The 15338-nt window shown below is 44.5% G+C and overlaps 1 long non-coding RNA gene across 3 annotated transcripts in view; it reads right to left on the reverse strand.

Annotated features, from left to right (window-relative positions):
* LOC132249636 (uncharacterized) overlaps positions 1-11860 on the reverse strand; it is a 141637-nt gene extending 129777 nt beyond the window's left edge. For all 3 annotated transcript variants that reach the window (XR_009461147.1, XR_009461145.1, XR_009461146.1), the window contains exon 1: positions 11605-11860. This is a non-coding gene — a long non-coding RNA (uncharacterized LOC132249636). The remainder of the gene's footprint in view (positions 1-11604) is intronic.
* Positions 11861-15338: the final 3478 nt, after the last annotated feature.

Raw genomic sequence — 15338 nt, forward strand, 5'->3', positions numbered from 1 at the left:
AAAGCAGGCTTATAACAGAGTGGGCACGCATACACTTGCTGATTTAAGGCACTTTAGCCCAATTTAAGGTGCATTAAGGGTGCACATCTACATGTGAACACCCGTAACGAGCCTTAAAAATGGTGATTTTAGGCTATTCACACCAAATTTGATACCTGCAAAAGCAGGTATTAAATTTAGGCACGAATGCTAAAGTCCATTAATGCATATGTAGGCACATTAAGGTGCATTAACACTGTGTATAGACTGACTTGCGAATAACTTTAGTCCCATATCAGTCTGCGCACACAGCATTACGGCACTTTAACACATGCATGTATAAAATCACCTTAATGTGCATTAAGCTAACGTGCATTAAAATTTAGACGGGTCTAAATGCACATGTAGACATGCCCAGTTGCTCAAATGTACTACAAGCCAAAGTTTGACTGCACTGGAATGACTGACATGAATTTTACATCATGAGATGGCAACTCCAGCAGCAGTTATGGAATTACAATTTTCTTTTCTTACTCATCAACACTGCTAGTTTGCAAGCCAATAAAAATACCCAAGTCAAGAATCTTTGTGATTTTGAAGTACATATCACAACATTGTATTCTATATCTTTGGCAGCTTTGGCAGGAGGAAGACGTTTTTAATCCCATGCCTCAGGGTTGTGTTGGTTGCCCACTGGGTCCAGAAAGGAATTTCTGCCAACCCCCGCTCATCCCTCCTACCCTACAACTTCTGGTTTTTTTCCTTGTTGCCTTCTTCTGAGGCATTTAGAGTTGGTCAAAAACCCTTAGCTCCTACCAGTGTGAAAAACCAAGAGGTTCCTTGCTAAAGGATCTTGGTTTTCCACTCAGAATTAAACCAATCAGAAAATCTGGGTCAGGAAGAAATTTCCCCTTAGTCAGATTTGTACAGACTGCCAGGGGCACTGGCTGAAGTCTCATCTATCCTGCTTTTATCTGTGCCATACTACAAAATGTTTTTGGTGCTTCAGACACTGCCCTTTCTGGGTGGGGGTTTGAAATGGCAACATTGGAGATTCGTTAGGTTAATGATTACCTGTAAAGGAATACAATGGTGTAGGAGGTGCCTTCCAGCCCTATATTTCTGTTTCCTAATTCATCGACCTGTATCATGATGTACAGTGACATTTTGATGCTCAGTTCAGTGTTTGAAAGACATTATAGCCTAGGGACAATTAGGAGTCTTTCCATACAAGTAACCATCGGGAGGCTGTGAAAATACTGCAGGGTAAGCTTCACAGTACTGCAGGTCCATCTACCCCTTTCCCTCCCTTCCTGAAGTGCTATGCTCCTCTTCAGACACATAAATCCTTCTCTTTTCCCTTGCCAAGACATTCACTGCTGAGAAGTCTACTGACTCAGCTGAAAAAGGTATCAGCAGACACCTTCACAATTACTAGTCACTAGGATTGTGCAAAGCTTTGGGTGCTAATTTGATTCGGAGGACATTCAGCTCAATTCGGCAGCCAAATCTCCAAATCTGAATCTAATCAGGAGACCAGCGAAAAGGTCTGAATCAATTCAAAGTTCTCCGAATCGATTCGGAAAAGATTCAGAGAACTCTGGCAATTCAGGCAGTCCCCACTTGCTACAGCAGGGAGCTGGACCTGGTGCTGGTAAGTAGGAGGCAAGGGAAGGGGGGGTTACAGGAGGGGGGAGGGGACCATGGGGGAGGATCCCTGCCAGGCCCCACCCCCTGCCTGCTCTCCAGTCTCCCCTGAGCACTCCCCAACCCCCACCCACTCTCCCAGCCCCCCCTCCCCCCCATGGCTGCCCTGCCCGGCACCAGTTCCTGACTCTTAAAAAAAACCAAACCCACTCACCAGCTGCTGCCAGGCGAGGGGAATCTCTGCTGCTCCCCCCCCCCCACTCCATGCTGCATGGGGGGCTCTGCTACAAGCCCTCTGACCCCTGCCTGCTCTCCCAGCCCCCCTCCCCTGGCTGCCCCGGCTCATCTAAAAAGAACAAAAAACCCAGACACACCAACTGCTGCAGCAGCTTCGGGGCTTCTGGGGGTTGTGGCAGAGCCCCCCACACAGCGTGGGGCAGTGGGGATCACCCCCTGCCTGGCAGGAGCCAGTGAGTAAGGTTTTGAGGTTTGTTTTTTTAAAGGGCCGAAAGCTGGAAGAGCGGGTGGGGCAGCCATTGAGAGCGGATGGAGGTGGGGCCAATTTGGCTGCGACTGAATCACCAAATCAGTTCACTGTCCCCTGAACTGGCCGAATCTGAAGCAAATACTAGCCACTTCGCATAGGCCTACTAGTCACCACTCCCCAAATAGGTGACTACTATCAGCTACTCCTTGCAGCTGCTGTTAGGATATCAGAGGCAAGGTGGTCAAGGTACCCCACAGAGAGATATGCTGCATTTGCACTTCATGTCTTCCTTCTTCAGCCAGAAGTGGTGTGAACCACTTAGCCCAACACTGGGCTCCTGTGCAAATAAACTAGAGTCACAGCTTATTGCTGAGCACTGTGCTATACTGGCGACTCTATTTCTAGTGGAAGATGGAGCACAAATGGAATAGGCATGTCTCATCCCACAGTGTTTTTTAGAATATGAACTGCTCTATTGTTGTGCTAAACTTTTTTGGACCCTGAATAAGGGAAACCTCTGGAATCCATCCCCAGACTTTTATTAGACATTGAAAAAAATCCTCAGATCACTGTGCCATAATAATCAAATTCTTCAGGTTCACAACCACAGAAGTCATTACATAAGCCAAGGGGAAAGAAGTTGCTATGGCCATCTTTACATTGTAAATATTGCTTTTTCAAGACTTCACCAAGGAAGCGAGAACAGAAAGAAGCCTTTGGCAGGCCAGAGAACCACCAAAACAAAGATATTTTGAGATATCAACTGAGAGTTCCTGGATCTGCACAAAGAGACCCATTCAAAAAGGGAAAGAGCTTTAGAAGTAGGTTATAAACTACTTCTAGTATATTTGATCCCCAGGTACTCCAGCCACTACTGCTATTTGCTTTAATAACTGCATAGACACAACTAATCCCCATTAAGTTCACCCACTAGCTGCAGCGCAAAGATGAGCCCCATTTTGTGTTCTGCATAGAGGTTTTGAAGGATGCCACCAATATGGAATAGATACACATGTGCTGTTTCACTGCTAACGACAGACTGGAATATTCTAACAGACTATAAATTGTGGCTATGATCACCATAAGGGCCCCCCTAGACATTCAGGTAAAGGTATGATAAGAGCTGAAGTGCGATCCACACAAATTGCACCTTCTGCCATGCCACACGCACATGGCAGAATGTGCGATTGTGGGATTCAGCATCAGATCCTATCACACCTTATTGCTAGCACAAGGGAAGCCTGGGATCTCCATCCCTGGCTCCTCCTGCACCAGCGAGTAAAAAGCTCTTGCAGCTGCAAGCCCACTGCTGACAGGACTTGCAGCCATGGCAGAGCCTCACAGCTGTCAGGCCAGAGGGCACGTGGGGAGGAAGAGAAAATGCTTCTATATGTTCCAAAAACCAAACCAAACCAAACCAAGTTGAATTTTTTATTTGCGGGGGTGTCATATGAGATGTCAAACAAACAAGATTAGGCTCCACAACTTTGCAAGGGCAGTAACAAGGATATTAACCTTTACAGTAAGTAGTGCTTTATAAGTTCCTGTATTTAAAGTGTTCTTTCTATATCACAAGCCTCATCAAGATACTATCAGATAGATCACTTGCTGCTTCAAGCATAAGTTGCAGTGCTCAGCCTACACAGGTTTAACATAGGATTCTGCCCCTTCAACTTGCTGAAGCAGACAAGCTGCATGGCATAAACAGCATTTCCAGGTTTGCTTCTTTGCCAGCAAAGAAAACAGCTTCCCCACTTAAAACATTCACCCCAAATCAGGGGGCTGATTGGAAAAGGGAAAGATGTGTATAATGAAATACAGTGCTTTGCTTCTGTTGCTCCTGAAGCCTCTTGCTAGTTCCAAATAACAGCACTGTTTTATGGGTAGCAACTGAAAAAGTTAACTCAAATTAATCCCCCTATCAGGTCCTTGGGATTACCCTCCTACATTAAGAAGTAGAGTACCCTTCCTGTAGAGGCAGTAAGAAACATTTTGCCCATTAGTTTACAATTATATGCTTTGCACCATAGAAACACAACTATTGGGGGTAATTCTGACCAACAGTTATTACTTTTTTTTCCATATGACTGGCTGTATGAGAGAGAGACATTATGGCTGTCAATTCAGTTAGGGACTGGGAAATAAAAGCCTGATATAGAATGTCATCAATAAACCCCTCCCTGGCCTCAGTAATATGACAGCACGTAAAGCTGAAACATTTATTGAGCTACCACTTTGGCCCAGATGTCCAATCTCTCTGAAGTACAGGGCGTAGCTTGTGAATTCACAGGTCAGAGCCATGTCACCACATAAGACTTGTTGAAATTTTCCATTTTCCATTTATTTTTTCCCTTTTTAATGAAGTAATTAGATGTTTTCTAAATGTGCCCAAACACATTTAGAACAAGATCTTTTTACTAACAAGCCCTATAAACCTCCAGCTAAATTTAAGCAGATCTTCACAAGACTGGTGCATATCTTGCACAAACAAGGAAGGGACTCTTTCAAGTTTCAGATTTCTGTTCCCTTTTTCTGTTGGACTAGAACTTAAGGATTGCAAAAAAAATTATGGAAGCAAAATTAATTAATCTGTCCCCACTCTCCACCTTCAATTTTGTTCGTATTTTCAAGAAGAAGTTGCCCTATTCAGGAATTGCCTGCTGCTTTGTATTTCTACAGTGCCTAGTATGGGGGGCCAGGGGGTGGGGGGAAGGTGGGGAAGAGAAGGGTGTTGGAGGGAAGGAAGAAGCTGTTTGTTCCATAAACACACCCTTTACAAATTACTGAGTATGAACTAAACCTAGGATAGTTCATTCCATAAAAATGTTACAAATATTTCCCTTCAGGTACTTAGGGAATCTTTAAACTTTACCTGCAACCCACTTTAGCAACCTATGTCTATCCTTCAGACTTCAATGGCAGTTAGAGTTACTCTTGCTAGCACAAGTATGGGAAGCAGCACAGCATATATTAATTTATCATTGGAGTAAAGTTGTCACCACTGAAGTCCATCACTACCATGGCTTGATTAGTGTTGACACTTGAGCTAGATCATTTAAAGCTAGCTTGAGTATTAGGGCTGTGCTAGCTTGGGTATATAGTTGCTGATTCAATTTGGAGGGGATTCAGCAGCCCAATCTCCGCATCCAAATTGAATCAGGAGACCCATTAAAAGGTCTGAATTGGATCTAAAGCCTATGAATCAATTCGGAGATTTGGATCAGTGGGGGACAGGCAGGCACAGCCAGGCAGCTGCAGGTTCTCCCGCAGCTTCTCCAGCTGTGTCTGCCTCTCCCTAGGTTTGGGGAGCCATGGGAAAAGCCCCCATGGCTGCCCGGCCCGGCCCCGGCCCCATCCCCCACCTGGCCCAGCCTTCTGGCACTTTAAGAAAAAAGCAAAAAAAGCCCTGCACTCACTGAGTGCAGCAACAGGAATCAGGGCCTGTGAGGGCTCATGGCAGAACCCCCTGCACAGTGCAGGTCAGTGGGGTGCAGTGGGGATTGCCCCCCCCCCCCACCTGGCACTAGCATGGCAGCTGCCCCATAGCATGGGTGCAGCGTGGGTGCAGCGCGGTTCGGCATGGCACTGCCTGGGAGCTGGGGCCACTGGGAGTGAGTGCTGCCAGGCCCAGGCTGACAGGTGGAGCACGCAGCACCCTGACGAACTGCGCTGCACCCATACAATGTGACCGCTTCTGTGCGGGTGCCAAGCAGAGGGGTTGATCCCCACTTCCCCTCACTGCATGGTGGGGCTCTGCCCTGATCACCACTGCTACTGCCAGTGAATGCAGGGCTTTTTTTTTTTTTTAAAGTGCCAGGAGGCTGGGCCAGGCGGGGGATGGGCCAGGCAGGGCAGCCATGGGGACTTCTCCCATGGCTCCCCCTGCCCAGGGAGAGGCAGGCACAGCTGGAGGAGCTGCAGGAGAACCTGCAGCTGCCAGGGTGTGCCTGCCTCTCCCCAGCTGATCCAAATCTCAGAAACAGTGCTGAATTAGCGCCAAATCTAAGATTCTGTTTCAGCTAAATTGAATGGGGACAGTGATTCGAATCACTGAATCAAATCACTGCCCTCCAAATCCACCAAATCCTAATTGAATACTTCCCTATTTGCACAAGTCTATTGGGTATCTCTATCGTACCTTGCAGAGTAGACATGCCTTCAAAGGAAGACTTTGAACAGAGAACAATTTCCATATTGTGAGATTTTCCTGCCTTCAGCCATGAAAGCAAGAAATGTTTTGTTAAAGGTTTCATTCACATACAGGAAGAAAGAGTGATTGTCTAATGTTTCACATTCAAAAGACCCATATGCAGGACCTTTATTGCCTAGTGAAAGATGTCCAGGCATTTTCTCCAATCATTAAACCGCTGAGAGAGAGAATGAAACACAACCTCTGCCAGATTCCTATAATTTTCTGCATGTACACATGGTTTACAACATGATTGTTTCTTAAACATCTAACATCCATGTTGGCTCCTGAAAGCCAATCAAATCAACTTGAAGACATTTTCTTGGCAGTAATCATTTCAAGCCATCAAAGCTGTTCTGAGCTGATTGTCAGCTATGAAACAGTCTTTTCTTTGGCAGAGATGCAACTGGTCAATGTCATTTAAACAGCATATCTATCAAACATTTCTTACATTAGCTATCTGGAAAATGAACAACTGTATTACTTAGACTTGAACCAACCGTGTATTTTGGGATTCTTGTTTAAAGCTGTATGAAAATAGATGTATACATTCATCAGGAAGTTTCACTGAAGAAATATTTAGGTACATACTACTGGAGTTGGGCAAAACGCTGGTGACTAATCACTTTGTCTGTCCCCAGACTGTCAGAGTTCACACATTAGAACTATTTGATGAAAGGGATTGGGGAGCTAGATTCAAGAGAACAATGAATTCCACAGTGGATTTAAATGCGAGTCTCCCATATCCCAAGTGTGGGCCTTAATCAAGCAGCTGTAGGACAATCTGAAGTGTTTCCCTCCGTCCCTGCTGTGGGAGGTTTTCTTGAAGATAAGGAGCACCACTATTGCCAATCTGCCCCACCCAATACACTATACATTGATTGATCTGGAAACTCTCCTGGAAGATGACAGAAAGGACTTTAATCATTTGAGGCAGGTAAAAGATTACATTTCTGCTGTAATACAGAATCTGGGTCTCCCACCTCCCTTTTATTTTCTTTGCTTGTACAAAAAGTGACCTACACTAAAGTGCTTTGGGTAAATGAAGAGATACATTGAACTAAAAAAAATGACTGGGGAGGGGAGGGGTTGTTTCAGTGGGGAAAAAAAATTCCCTCCAGTTTAGCAACAAGAAGGGACTACCCCCACTTCCCCTACACTTGTCACAAAATTTGGATAGCCTTATGATACGGTTTGAGAGAGCCAGTGGAAATCAAGGCAGGATATAGGGAAAGACTTTCATCATCTTCATGCTATAGAAATCAACATTATTCCCATTACAGATAATGCATCTAGGGTACTGAAAGAAAGTAATACTGCACTGCTTGCCCCTGTCCCCTCAGCTCATGCTTCATGACATGTATAAGAACCCATCCAGAAATCTCTGTTGGAGTGACCAGGCCTTGAGATATCGTGTTCCGTATTCTCAGATTGTAAGCATTCAAACTGCCATTTTCTCCTAGGCAAATATGATGTAATAAAGAGTTTCTGTGCCATGTCCCCTTCTACTTCTGCACATGGATACATGCAAGGCCATCTATACTGCCACAGTCATAATTCAGCTCTTCAACTGTTTTCTTGGAAGGAACAACTTCCCAGTGTTGGGAACGGGCTACATGGTTTGAGGAAGAAAAGGTAGCATGCGTGTCAAAAGGAGTTTGCCCAAGGTACAGCATTTCAGAAGAACAGTAATTTTAAAGGTCTAGAAAAAAACCCAAATCTTATTCAAACTTATTATCATAATATATTTGACAATATGCTTTCAATAAAATCACTGTTGTGTCAGAACTGATGCTTCTCAGAAAGTTTTCTACTGCACCAATTTTGTCTATATCTCACAATTTGTGGGAACATACTAGTTTTAGCAAGACTGAAGTTCAGGTCTTGGGTGGGTGAGATCACATGCTGACTTTTTTTTTTTTACTAGAATTTTCATCTCCCACATGTGGGTACGTACCAGTACCAGCTCTATGGCAGTTATGGCATAAAAAAGAAAGTTTGCCCAATTTTTCAGGGAGAGGGGATGTGGACCCAAATTTCATTCCCTTCCCCCATTTAATGCAATTGGGAATGGGAAAGATTTTTTAAAAGTTTCATGGAATCGCAATAACATTTCCTACATAGGTTTAATTAGAGTACACCAGGTTCACATATAGAAAGAATGCTCAGGCTAACATACCATTTACTGCATATTGCAAACATACACCGGGCTCAAAATATGTACCATTCCTGCAGGAAGATTTTTTTTAGAATTTTACACTTTGCAGAAAACACTATTTTAAAAATGTTATTTATCTCTCTTTTCAGATCTTTTGAAAAAAAATTCAGTGCAGCGGTAGTCTAGAGAAATCTGTAAAGTGTCTAATTAAGACTAATGTAAAATATGATGTCTTCTTAACTGTGCGTCTGAAAAGGGTGTAGCGAAATGCAAAGCCTTGTGGGCTCTGTGTCAGTACTAAACTGCACATTAGTACCACACATGGCAAACCCCAGCTGATTTAATCTGCCATCTATTACTGTGTGTGTCCTTACCCAGTGACACATGGGCATTGGAGGCGCAGTTTCAAAAGGGCAGTAGCTGTTATATTCTAATTGTTAGGTGTGGCCAAGCAGGGAAAAATATAAATGTAGCAAATCCACTCCAACTATAACACTGAATGAAACAGGATCAAAATTAGAGCAGTTTTGCTACAGTTGTGTTGCTCTTGGCTTGTCCACAAATAACAATTAGAATGCAGCAGCTGCTGCCTTTTGAAACTGTGCCAAATGTGTGTCCATACCCACATGTGTAAAGCTGTATTTAGAGTGCCTGAAATGGAATAAAAAACTAAGCAACTTGCTGAAGGAAGCTTCTGTAGACTCATAGTATACTCTGAAGACACCCATATAGTACCTGTAGATTTATGAAGAAAATGCATCCGGAAAAAGAATCCAACTTATGAATTGCCCTTCATTGCAAGTTCCTTTCTATTTAAAGCACAGGCACCACAAGCTGTTTAAAAACCATAACACTTCATTGCCACCTTCCTGGAGGCAACAATACCAATTGTAGTTGGCATGAGAGCAAGGCATGTGTCACAACTGGCATTTCTTCATTTATGTGTCTGAAATGAGATCTGAAGGTTTGTTGTTCTTGAGAGGTTACAACTTGCAGGTTGGCAAGGCAGCTGAAAACGAGCCCTCTATTCATAAAGAGAGAGCAGCAGTTGACTCCGCTGGCCTCTTACCAGATTCTTAAGTCATGCAGAGATTCTGAAAATTGCAGGCCCATCCCTTCCTGTGGGAAGCAATGCATTTCCAGAACCATGTTCTACACTGGAAATCACCCCTTTTAAAAAAAGTAGAATGAGGAAAATGTGAAGAGGTCAACTAAGTTTGCAAGATTTTTGCCTGGATTAAACATGTCAAATGCATCAGTAAAAGTTTTCCCTACCTGGCATGATCAGTCCTGTTTCAAGTCAGGAAAAAAAATTTTTTTGGCAATTACTGCATTTCCTTAATCTTCCCCGTTTGTTTTCTCTAAGCTTATGTCAAAGATTCTTCCCATTAGCCATCCCCACTTCGTTCAGGAAGCTGTATGACTGACCACAGAGATATAGTAGCATTTATCTCAAAGGCCAGGTACAGATACTGAACTTTTACTGGTGTAAGTGATTGGAAATAGGTCTATAGCCATAACAACAGAAGCTTGGCACACAAAACCAGACTATACCCATAAGAGAACAGAAGTTTGGTGCACATAGATGAGTTTAAAAATGGCAAAACCCAGTCTAAGATTTTTCCCCCACCAAAGGATGAATGTGTTCACTACCGACCTAGACTACGTTGCTTACAGAAAACCACATCATTTAGATGAATTTCACCTTTGGCTTTTTGAATATCTGTACCTAGCCAAAGAAAGGAAGTGCTTTCCTGACACTGCTGTGCATTGGGAACTTGCCTGCTTTGATGAAGCCAGAGAGACTGGTTTCTTGTCAAACACTTAATTAAGGTGGCCTGTTTCAGTTTAGCCAACCTCAAGGGTTGCGGCCCCACAAGTGCGGATGTTTGATAAAATGGCAACAGTCCTATTTGCTCTTTCGTTTTGTTTGCCACGGTAAAAAAAAAAAAGAAAAAAAAGCAAGCTTCCCTATGTAATGGTGACTTATTCTTCCAGGCCAAGATGAAGAAAGTCTTGCTCCTTGCCCTTCCAATACTTAGCTGGGCAGACCAGAGGCTTTTACAGGGAGGCATATTCTATAAAGCAAAAATGTTTTTGCTTCTTTTCATGTATTTGTCTGGTGCTCCAATGCTATTGCCAGGCTCACTCTGACTCAGGTGAATGGTTGGAGTTACTAAGTGGTACTTCAGTAGAATGGAAAACAAAGCCTAGACCTTTCAGCTCCAGTCAGGGTTCCAGGTTTCATTGTATTTTAAATAACACTAATTTTTTTTTTTAATAAGCTAGCTTCCCTCCAAATGAATCACTTGCTTGCTCACTAGACTCAACTGATGTTAGAGAACACTGCCAGTTTTTCCTTTAAACAAATGCATCTTCAAATATGCCACATGCTGAAGTGGAGGAAATGAGTTAGAACATAACAATTAGTTATTGAATAAACCATTAGCATGAGACAATAGACAATAAGAAGAACGTCTGCTTCTGGATTTAACTGCAGAATTGCTCTATTAGCTCAGGAAGAGCAGTGGCCTCAGAAGGCTGAGAACAACTGTTCTTACAGAATGCTTTCTTGTTTCATTATTAACATGCCAAATAAAATGGTGAAGTGTTTTATTCCAGCGATTCTATACTCTAGTGAATCCTTCATGGCAGCACTTTGGAGCCTCTGCCACTGAAGATGTACTGCATTTTACTTTACAATGTATTAACTGGAACATGGGCCTCAGAACCAAGGAAAGGGTAGTTTATGGATTACATTTTAGGTAGATTCCAAGTCAGTTTATTACATTTAAAAATATTCTGGACCTCATGTTTCATATATGACACAGGGTGTCAGCTTTCTCTCCACTGCTCCCTCCTCTTCAATGGGTATGAAGGGAGGCTTATAGTTCTCCTTGGTGGGCAATGGCCCACCAATTCCTTGACAGTAACAACTAAGCTTGAACAGGTAAGTTCTGCAATTAGTTGAGCAAACAGTTCTCAGAAGTACACATCTCTTTTGAGTTCAGTTAGAATTAGTACACAGTGCTGGCAAGGGCTAGGTACAGGCAGTCAAAAAGACCAAGGCTGAATTGATTCAAACTTTGCAGGTTAGTCTAAGCTGCACAGATTAAGTTGAAACAGAAATGAACAGATATTTACCTTTGATTCAAGAAATGTAGACACATGCCTGCAGTGGCTCAGGCCAGAAGCCGGGAGGCACTAGAACAAGGCTCTCTAGCTGTGTGTTCACTTCCTCTTCCTGCTGCCCCTGAGGTCTCTTGGATTTGCAGTCCAGACTTACAATGGCAAGACTCTGTAGGGTTGCTGATCACTTCCTTTTCCTGCTTCCAGGTGCCTCTGGGATTTGTAGTCCACAGTTGCAGCCAGCAGGATGTTTGAGTGGAGGAAGGGGTGTTTAAACCCCCTCCCTGGCCCCAGCCTCAGCCGGGGTTTGCCTGGGGGGCAGTCCCAGCTTGGCTTGCCCCCCCCCCCCTTGTCAGCCAGCCCTCACTGCTCCAGCTAGGGAACAGAGGGGTGGAATCAGCCCTGCCCACTGGAGCAGACAGCCCAGCCCAGCCCAGGGCTGCAAAGCATGCTGGAATGCTGGGATTTAACTTGAAGCAGGAAGGGGTCTAAGACATAAATTTCATAAACCGGTTTGACCAAAATTAGTTTATTCTGATACTACATTCAACCGTGTTAATCTGAAACCAGTTTCAGCCATTTTCAAACTGGTTTGTGTGCACTGAACTTCTGTTCTGTTACAGGTTTAAACCAGTTTCTGATCACTTAAATTGGTTTATGTCTAACTTATGTCCATAGCCAAGGCATTCAGTTCTGCCTCTTGCTATTGCAGGCAGGCACATCATCTATTCCTTTTTATCAATGGCTCACTTTCCATGTTAAAAAGTAGTCAAGTTTTTGTTCCCACTAGAATGCTAGTGGGAACATCCTGAGAACATCGTGACTTGGTTGGTTAGAAACATTCTAATTTTTAACATATGTTCATTGTAGCTGGTATATAAGTCAAGCCACCTGACCTATGGGTCAAGTCTAACAATACATAGAGATCATTTTCTGCTTTTATATTTGGAGGAAACATAAATATACAGAGGACTGTCCTGGTTGCAGGAGCAGGATCACTCACTAGCAACAGTGATGTACTTTTAATGAACAGAAAAGTGGCCCAGACAAAATGCAGAGCAGAAACAAACATAGGCAATGCATAAGGAGAGCACAGAGGGGGGCACATGCCCCTCCCAGATTGGCTACCGCCAGCCAGAGAATGGGGGGCGATGGCTGGTGCCCCCCCTGAGAATGTGAGGGCACTGAAAGATTTGCCAGTGACACTTCCAGGTTTGCCTGGTTGGCAATCAGCCACTGGTGGACACCCTCCCCAGTGAGTGGTCGGCCACTGGTGCCCCGCCCCCCCCCCCCCCCCCCCCCAGGATCAGGAGGCACCAGTCGCCCATGGGAACAAACAAGGAAATTGTAGATCTCCTGCCTTAGTAATGTATAACTGAAGATGAAAACCTGCCCCATCCCCCCACAATTCAAGTCCAACTGAAGCAGCATAACTGGGAGGAGAGGGAAAGGGGCAGGGGGAGGGGGGAGGACCAAGACGGGGCAAGGGAAGAAGAGTACACAAACAGCTGCCACTGGAGCTGGTGGATGGCTGTGTACAGAGCTACCCTGTCATGCCTCTAGGATCCAGGTCCAACCCCACCTTTTCACTCTTCACTCTTTTTTACCTAAGATCATGTATTCTAATTCTTCCTCTATGTATTTCCCTAATTTCAGTTATTTCACCTTTTTCCCATAATGTTTCTGCTCATGTTTCTAGATTTAAGCCAAGTTGAATTGGTTTGAAATATAGCACTAAAGCACAGGGTATTTTTATGGGAGTTCTTAAAGTTAAGAGTGAGACACAGAGTCCAAAGTAACCAAGCTCTTTTTTTCCCTAGTGCCAACTCTTACCAGTAAGCCCATGTTAAATTTCAAAATGCTCTTAGATGGAAGCAAGCCTCTTCCCTCTGCAGTGCCTTCAGCAAGAACAAAGCAACATGCTTTCCTCTAGCCAAGATAAATCTCCTTCTTCTTCATATATTAGCACCAGCTCAGATAACACCATGTGCAAGCAGTTTCTCTGGTGGCAAACTGAGCCTGTTCTCCAGAACCCCTATGACTTCCTAAACAAGCAGGCGCGGAAAGGCACTGTTTGGGTGGGCATGTGTTTTTATCTCCCTCCTCAAAAGCCAAGAGAAAAACTTGTAGCATGTCATCTTGGTGAATGCTGTAAGATTATCTTCTTGTTTCCCAGGTGTGTAGAGCAAGTAGTGGGGTCAGCGTGATATTTTTGGGTTGCATGATTACAAATGGAAAGGTATAAGAAAGCATGTTAATTGAAAAATGGACCGGGTTTTCTTCAGTACATATGAACAGACACTGGTTAGTTTTTCCCCACTCTAATTATGACCTTGCCACTTGGAGGCTATTTGTAGAATGAGATAAATGAAGAGGAGGCAGAGATGGAATTTCCCTTTTTATGATGAGTCATAAATTTGTGTAATTATAGAAACTGCCATTTGGACATTGGGACCTCACCTTTCTAGTGGGAGGTTTATTATACATGTCAGTTATGAGTGTCAGCCTTAAGCAGTCTACTAAAATAAACTCCATTAAATTTTAACTTAAGGGATATGTTTTGTTTGATTAAATATTTTTTTCTTTCTCATACTTGCAAACTGGTGAGAAGACTGGGCAGAAACAATACATAGCAACAGTGTTGCAGGCAGGCATCCTATAAACACAAAACAATCTAAAGCAAAGTGAAAGGTAACAAAGTGTCCCAGCCTGGGAATTAACCAGACATGGGTACAAACCTGCCATGACTCGTCACTGCTGCATGTGTGCTCCACAACCTCTGAGAGAGGGGGAGGAAGTCTTCCACAAAGCCTGGGCCAAGGAGGCATGGCATGTGGACAGGGCATGGCAGCATGAGCGTATGCAGTGCCTGGATCAGGGAGTGGGCAAGCTCTCTGCTGATGGTGGGCATGCCAGCCCCATATAGTGAAAGGTCGTTCAGATGCATGAAGCCCCAGTTGACTACCTCCTCACCCTCAAGGACAGGGAGCTTCAAGTACCTGTGCTGCCCTGGACTCCTCTGGCTTGCATCCTGGACAGCACGACCAACAATGCAGGCTGCCCAGGCACTGTTCCCCTTTCCCAAGCCCACATTCCCCCCCACCCCGAGGGTCAAACACCAGGGTGCAGGGGAATGTAACATGAGGAAAAGATGTGCCTCAAATGAAAAAAATGTTGCAGCTGCCAAACTTTTTGTGCGTTTAATAAAGAAAACTTGTTGAATGCTGCCCATGTCTCAGCTTGGTCCCTCTTCCCAATTAATGCAAACCAGCTAACCTTTGGGAGAGAGGGTGCAGTTGGAGAAAGGGGCCAAAGAACCTGGAAGGATAGTTAGGATGGGGAGGGGGTGGGGTCAGGGGAAAGGCTGCAGGGGCTGAACTCAAGCTTTTCAAGTGGTGCACTACTCCCTGAACTTGGGAGTGAAGATCCAGGACTTCTCCATGTAGAAGCTGGACAGTGGGTTATCTTATACACTCTATCTGCTTGAGAGGGCTGCACGGTGGGGACAGGGGTGGGAAGTGGCTGTTGGGCTGGGAGGGAGGAAGCTGCAGGGTGGGAGACATCACCACAGTGGGCACTGTGGACCCCTGGCTCTCCTTCACAGAACACTCAGCCCCTGCCCCCAGAGCCCATTCTCCCCTTTTGAGGGCCCCAGACCCATGGCCTCTGACCATGCCTGTGGCCCATGTCATGCAGCAGGCCCAAATCTGATAGCTGTTTATTCCTGCCAAGACTACATTGCTCCCTGG

The sequence above is a fragment of the Alligator mississippiensis genome, chromosome 3 (genome assembly GCF_030867095.1).
Source record: "Alligator mississippiensis isolate rAllMis1 chromosome 3, rAllMis1, whole genome shotgun sequence".
Classification (NCBI taxonomy): Eukaryota; Metazoa; Chordata; order Crocodylia; family Alligatoridae; genus Alligator; species Alligator mississippiensis.